This window comes from Sorex fumeus, unplaced genomic scaffold, assembly GCF_029834395.1.
Source record: "Sorex fumeus unplaced genomic scaffold, SorFum_2.1 ptg000047l, whole genome shotgun sequence".
Taxonomy (NCBI): domain Eukaryota; kingdom Metazoa; phylum Chordata; class Mammalia; order Eulipotyphla; family Soricidae; genus Sorex; species Sorex fumeus.
The window spans coordinates 34,171,014-34,177,432 of NW_026606104.1; the positions used below are offsets into that span (position 1 = coordinate 34,171,014).

The window sequence follows — 6,419 nt, forward strand, 5'->3', positions numbered from 1 at the left end:
AGACCTTAGCTGGTCACCCCCTGTCCTGGGAGCAATAATGCTGTGGGGCCCCCACCTGGCAGTGAAGAGAGACCCCCCCCCCAACCAGTGCCTGGGTCTAGTCACAGCTTAGCCATCAGGAAGTCTCTACTTGACAGACTCAATTTTCCATCTTTCTGCCATAATGAGTTTTTGTATATTTGTTTGTTTTGTGAAGCAAGACGATTTTGTTTCTGTTATTTTTTTTGGTTTTTTTGTTTGTTTGTTTTGCTTTTTGGGTCACACCCAGTGACACTCAGGGGTTCCTTCTGGCTCTGGACTCAGGGATTACTCCTGGTGGTGCTTGGGAGACCATATGGAATGCAGGGGATAGAATGCAGTCGGCTATGTGCAAGGCAAATGCCCTACCTGCTGTTCTATTGCTCTGGCCCCAAAACAAGACGATTTTTATTGAAACTTATTTAGAAAGATGTGAGAGGCAAGAAAGGGAGAAGTGTGTGTTCAAAAGAGAAGAGAGGGGCTGTCTGGCTGTCCTGGCTTCAATACTCGGCTTCTCATGTGGTCCCCAAACACCGCCAGGAGTAATTCCTGAGTGCAGAGCCAGGGGCTACCCCTGAGCATCATCAGGTGTGATCTGAAAAACAAATACGAAAATAGATACATGTTTAGGGAGAACACAGGCTTGAAGAGTAAGCCTCTGCCCGTCTGCCCGAATGTTTTTGTGTGTTTTCATCTCCTTTTGTGGAATCTTCTGGAACATCTGCCAGGAATGGAGTCTTCCCTTCCCAATACAACTCTCCTCCTAAGCTTCCAGGCTCGCTCCTCCCTGGGTGCAAGGAGGATTCAGCCTAGAAGACAGGTTCAGAGTGGGATGTGTGTGTGTGTGGGGGGGGGTGTCACCAGGACCTGGCACCCGACTGTCAGAGATGTGACCCTTGGGTGTCCAGGGTCCAGCAGGGCAGAGACAGCAGGGGCTTTCTAGGTGGTGCAGGGGAATTCCTCCCCTCTCGCATGGTGCCAGCAGTTAAGCCAGGGTAAATGAGGGGGATTAGCCAACCTGGGGTAGGTGAGCCTGTATTTCCAGGTTTAGGCAAACTCTGTCATCACCAGCTGGTTGCTCTGCCTGCCCCCTGCCCACCCTCAGCCACAGCTTCTGGAAACGACCCAAAAAGAGAGAGGTAAGGGACTACATGATCCTCTGCTGGGCAACTAAGGATGCTTTGGCTCAGGGGACAGGATAGAAGAATGGGCTGCCCAGGGACAGGAAAGGGATAAACACCCCCCCCACACACACTACCACCACCATATGCCCCATCCAGGGATGGAAGCGTGACTCCACTGTCACTGGAATCTTGCTGATCTCCTCATATCCAGCACTTTGTTTATCTCCATAATTGCTTAAAGCTGGGATCACGAGCACGATCACAATCATCCTGTTGTTCATCATCGATTGCCTCAAGCAGGCACCAGTAACATCTCCTTCACCCTAGCCCTGAGATTTTAAAAAGTGCCATATTCAAGGCTCTTCCAGGTTTAGGAGAATGAGACCCATCATTGTTACTGGTATTTGGCATATTAGGTACACCACGGGGAGTTTGCCAGACTCTGCCGTGTGGGCAGGTTACATTCGGTGTTCTGCCAGGTTGTCCAAAGTAAGAATGATAATAAGATGTTGCTTCCAGAAGCTGGGTTTTATAGTTTCTGGGTCTTGGCTGTTGATGGGATTACATGGCGCCGGGGGGCAGTTGGTGGGTGTGACCCCTGCCTACTGGAAGATGGAGGATCTGGGCGGAGGATGCTCAGCCCCGATCCAAGCAGGCTTGGAGATCTCAGCCCTGGGACCCACATGCCTTTGTTCCTCTGCCGGTACCTTCATGTGTGTGGAGAGTGATCTCAGCATGGTTGTGGCTGGTTCTGGAGGTCTTCGAGGTCTTTGACTTCCGGGGCTCTGCTCGGGGTGTGGAGAAAAACTCAACCTGCCCGTTTTCAAGGGGCCCCAGCGAGGACAGCCAGGTACAGGGGCAGTAGATTCTGTTCTCGCCGGGGCCCCTTGGCGAGAACAGAATCTACGGCCCCGGAGAGGACAGAATCTACTGCCTTGGAGGGGGGTGGGTTGAGATTCCCTCCCCACCCCGAGCAGAGCCCCGGAAGCCAAAGACCTCGAAGACCTCCAGAACCAGCCACAACCATGCTGAGACCACTCTCCACACGCATGAAGGTACCGGCAGAGGAACAAAGGCATGTGGGTCCTGGGGCTGAGCTGAGATCTCCAAGCCTGCTTGGATTAGGACTGAGCATCCTTCACCCAGATCCTCCATCTTCCAGGAGGCAGGGGTCACACCCACCAACTGCCCCCCCCCCCCCCCGCCATGTACCGTGTAATCCCATCAACGACCAAGACCCAGAGACTATAAAACCCAGCTCCCGGAAGAAAACAGCGCAGAATCTCCTGCCCCCATGCCTGGCTGTCCTCACCGGGGCCCCTTGAAGGGGGGCGGGTTGAGTTTTAAGCTGGGAACCATAAAAATAAGAAACTCCCCCTTTTAGGGGTTCGGGTTTTTTTTTTTTTTTGCTTTTTTTTGGTGGGTGGGTGGTTTTGGGGCCATACCCAGCTGTGCTCAGGATTTACTCCTGGCTCTAAACTCAGACATCACTCCTAGAAGGACTGGAGGGACCATATGGGCTGCGGGGCATGGAACAGAGGTTGCCGTGTACAAGGCAAGCACCTTACCCACTGTGCTGTCTCCTTGGCCCAAGAATCCCTTTTACAGATGAGGAAATTGAGGCCCAGGAAGGGAAGATGCGTCTGCACAGACGTCATGGTGAGCTGAAGCTGTTTCCCCCTGAGTTGGGGACAGTGGATGGTATATTTGCGCTGGGAGGCAGGTTCCACTGGCACCTTGACCCCAGCTGAAAGGAAAGTATTCATACTGAACCAAGTGACATACCAGGACCGTTGGATTTTTCCCTTTGGGAGAGCCAGTTGTTAAACATTTACCTGGTCACCGTGGATATGAGGCCAGGGATCAGGGTGTCTTAGCAGGGTTGCCAGCTTAGCAGAACTGTCCCTTTATCTGTGAGAGATCTGAGCCCAGCTGAACCCAATGCCAAGGAAGTCCCTTCCTTCCTTCATGATAGCCGGAGATAGCTTCTCTTTCTACTCTGCCGTAATAACTTCCTGTCCTAGGCCAGACGCTGTCCCTACCGTCCCTCGCGGCAGGGATTAAAGGTACTCCCGGGTTTGGAGTCACTGTCCAGCACGCCCTGCCCTCTAACAGCCTGCAATCAATGCATCAATATTTACCGAGCAACTCACTTAACCCGGAGCCTGTTTCCTCAGCAGCAAAACTGGGATCAACAACTTGATAGCTTCCATTGCCCATGTGCCCACTTACCCTCCACCATTCAGCCACATATACATACATTCACATATCTGTTCTCCATCCATCTATCCATACACACATCCATCCATCTACCCCTCCTCTATCCATCTTTCCACCAGCCCATCTAGACACCCGTCCATCCATTCATCCAGCCAGCCATCCTCCGCCATCCACTGATCACCGAATGGTCATTCATCCATTCACTCCTCTCCCATCCATCCATCCGCCCATCCACCTACTCAGTCAGTCAGCCAGTTGCTAACCAGGTAGGGGGATTCTCAAAAGATGGGAATCAGGGGCTGGAGTGATAGCACAGTGGGTAGGGCGTTTGCCTTGCACGTGGCTGACCCAGGTTCGATTCCCAGCATCCCATATGGTCCCCTGAGCACCACCAGGAGTAATTCCTGAGTGCATGAGCCAGGAGTAACCCCTGTGCATTGTCAAGTGTGACCTAAAAGGAAAAAAAAAAAAAAGGACGGGAATCAGGAAGCCACAGGCTTCCTTGATCAATATCCCAGGGTCCGGCCTTTCCAGCTTCTCCTAGGCATGCTCTGTCTGTATTCTTGCCAGTTTCTCTCCCTGTCTTCGAGGGAGCTACAGGATCCCAGGGAAGGCTGCTTGGTGAAAGCCCTCTCAGGGGGGAGGTGGGGGGCAGACATGCTGGTCAGTAGGGTGCTGGCCCAGCTGGGAATACACGGGATCAGCAGCGGCTCACACCCCAGAGACAAAACACACCTGCGTGATTCACACCGGCAGTATAGCTCTTTTTGTTTACTTACATGCAGAGTTCAGAGAGCAGGGAGGGTGGGACAACAGGGCATGACTTCCTGATGGTGTAATAATAGAGCAATAGCCAATATTTGATGAGCACTGACTGCCTGTGCTAAGTGCTCTCTTTATTTCCTTTCTTTTCTTTCTTTTTTTTTTCTTAAGTTGGCACTGATGATGGAATCCAGGACCTCCCCTGTGCAAGGCTAGTGGCCTCCCCCTCAGCTGCACCCCCCTGCTCCTCCTTCACTTTCCTCTGTAACCTCGCCAGGTGCAAACTCATGAAATACCCATTTTGGGCGCAGGGACCACACCTAGGGGTGCTCAGAAGCTTCTCCTGGCATGTTGATCAGGGATCGCTCCTGGCAGTGCTCAGGGGACCCTGTTTTGGGAATTGAACCCGGGCTCCCGTCAAAGCACAGGGACAAGAGACTTTTGAGCCTTTAGAGCTGTCTCGCTTGAACCAGATAAGGGCTTTTGCAGATAAGAAAGCTAAAGTCTGAGAGGGAAAGTGACCTGACCAAGGACCCTTCACTCCAAGCAGATTCATTCCACCCCGCTTGGGGCCTTGGGTGCTGTGGCTGCACAGAGCCTCCCTGGCAGTGTCTGCTGCTGATACGGCCTGCCCTAAGGGCCCTTGGAGACTGTCCTTTGCAGTGGACATTCATATCTGCCCTCATGTTGCCCCAATCTTAGGCTCCAAACAAATATGCAGGTGCCTTTGAAAAGCCTCAGGGCATGGTGGTCAGGGTCCACATCAACCAAATCTTCGTGTCCATCTGCACAAATCACAGAACAAGGAGCATGTGACTGAGGCCCCTGTGGGTTCAAGTTCAAGTTCCTGGTCACCAGACAATCCATGTCACTAAGAAGTGGAGTTTGGGAGCTGAAGCAATAGTACAGTAGGGGGGCTGGAGTGATAGCACAGCAGGTAGGGGGTTTGCCTTACATGTGGTTGACCCAGGTTTGATTCCCAGCATCCCATATGGTCCCCCGAGCACCGCCAGGAGTAATTCCTGAGTGCACAGCCAGGAGTAACCCCTGTGAATTGCCGGGTGTAACCCAAAAAGCAAAAAAAAAAAAGTATAGTACATAAGAAGCTTGCTTGCACATGTGTGGCCAACTTGGGTTTGATCCTTGGCACCCCATATGGTTCCCTGAACACTGCCAAGAGTAAGTCCTGAGCACCAACAGGAGTGGCCTAAAAAAAAAAAATTAAAAAAAAAAAGAAGTGGGACTTTACCAAGTTCAAGGGCTGGAGCAATAGCATAGCGGGTAGGGCGTTTGCCTTGCACGCGGCCGACCCGGGTTCAATTCCCAGCATCCCATATGGTTCCCCAAGCACCATTAGGAATTATCCAAGAGTAATTCATGAGTGCAGAGCCAGGAGTAACCCCGTGCATCGCTAGATGTGACCCAAAAAGAAAAAAAAAAGTTCAGCATGGATGAGTCTGAAGATACAGTGGCTGAAAAGCGGATGAACCCAGGGGGCTAAATACACCCCGAATCCTGGGTGATAAATGGCAGCCGTGCATTCCAGAGAGCCTCCGAGAAAGAAGGTCCTGCTGAGATTCACACCCACTGATAAATCTGGCTTTCTGTATTTCCCAATCATATAGCTCTATGGGTAAGTCTGAATTCTGCCCACTGTATCTCCAAGATGGTTTTGGACATGTACCTCTGTCTTGTATTTTCTATTAAAAAGAACTCATTCAGGGGCTGGAGCAATAGCACAGTGGGTAGGGCGTTTGCTTTGCATGCGGCCAACCCGGGTTCGATTCCCAGCATCCCATATGGTCCCCTGAGCACCGCCAGGGGTAATTCCTGAGTGCAGAGCCAGGAGTAACTCCTGTGCATTGCCAGGAGTGACCCAAAAAAGAAAAAAAAAGAACTCTCTCTCTCTATAGATATAAAAGAACTATATATATATATATATATATATATATATATATATATCTTTGGCTCTTGCCTTGCTTGTAGTTGACCCAAGTTTGGCCCCCGGCACCCCACATAGTCCCCAGTGTCGCTCAAAACCAAACAAATTAAGCCATTTATATATACACATATGTATTGCATAAATATACATAGATGGATAGGGAATTACTGCTGTGGTTGGGATGGTGAAAAGGTTTGGCAGATGACAGCAGTGGTTGCACAACAGTGTAATGTACTCAGTGCCACTGTGTGGAACTTAAAAGTTGTTAAAATGCTATGTTTTATGGTGGGTCTATCTTGCCACAATAACAAAAGGAACTTACGAAGTGTTTATTGGGCCAGGGAGGTAGGTCA

The 6,419-nt window shown here is 50.9% G+C and overlaps 1 long non-coding RNA gene and 1 pseudogene across 1 annotated transcript; one reads left to right on the forward strand and one right to left on the reverse strand.

Annotated features, from left to right (window-relative positions):
- Positions 1–463: 463 nt before the first annotated feature.
- On the reverse strand, positions 464–3,094 carry LOC130031341 (uncharacterized). Its single transcript, XR_008793683.1, has 3 exons — positions 2,978–3,094; positions 2,711–2,889; positions 464–613 (listed from the first exon to the last, which is right to left on the reverse strand). It is a non-coding gene; the product is annotated as an uncharacterized LOC130031341 (long non-coding RNA).
- A 1,574-nt stretch (positions 3,095–4,668) lies between these two features.
- Positions 4,669–4,779, forward strand: LOC130032216 (uncharacterized; annotated as a pseudogene).
- Positions 4,780–6,419: the final 1,640 nt, after the last annotated feature.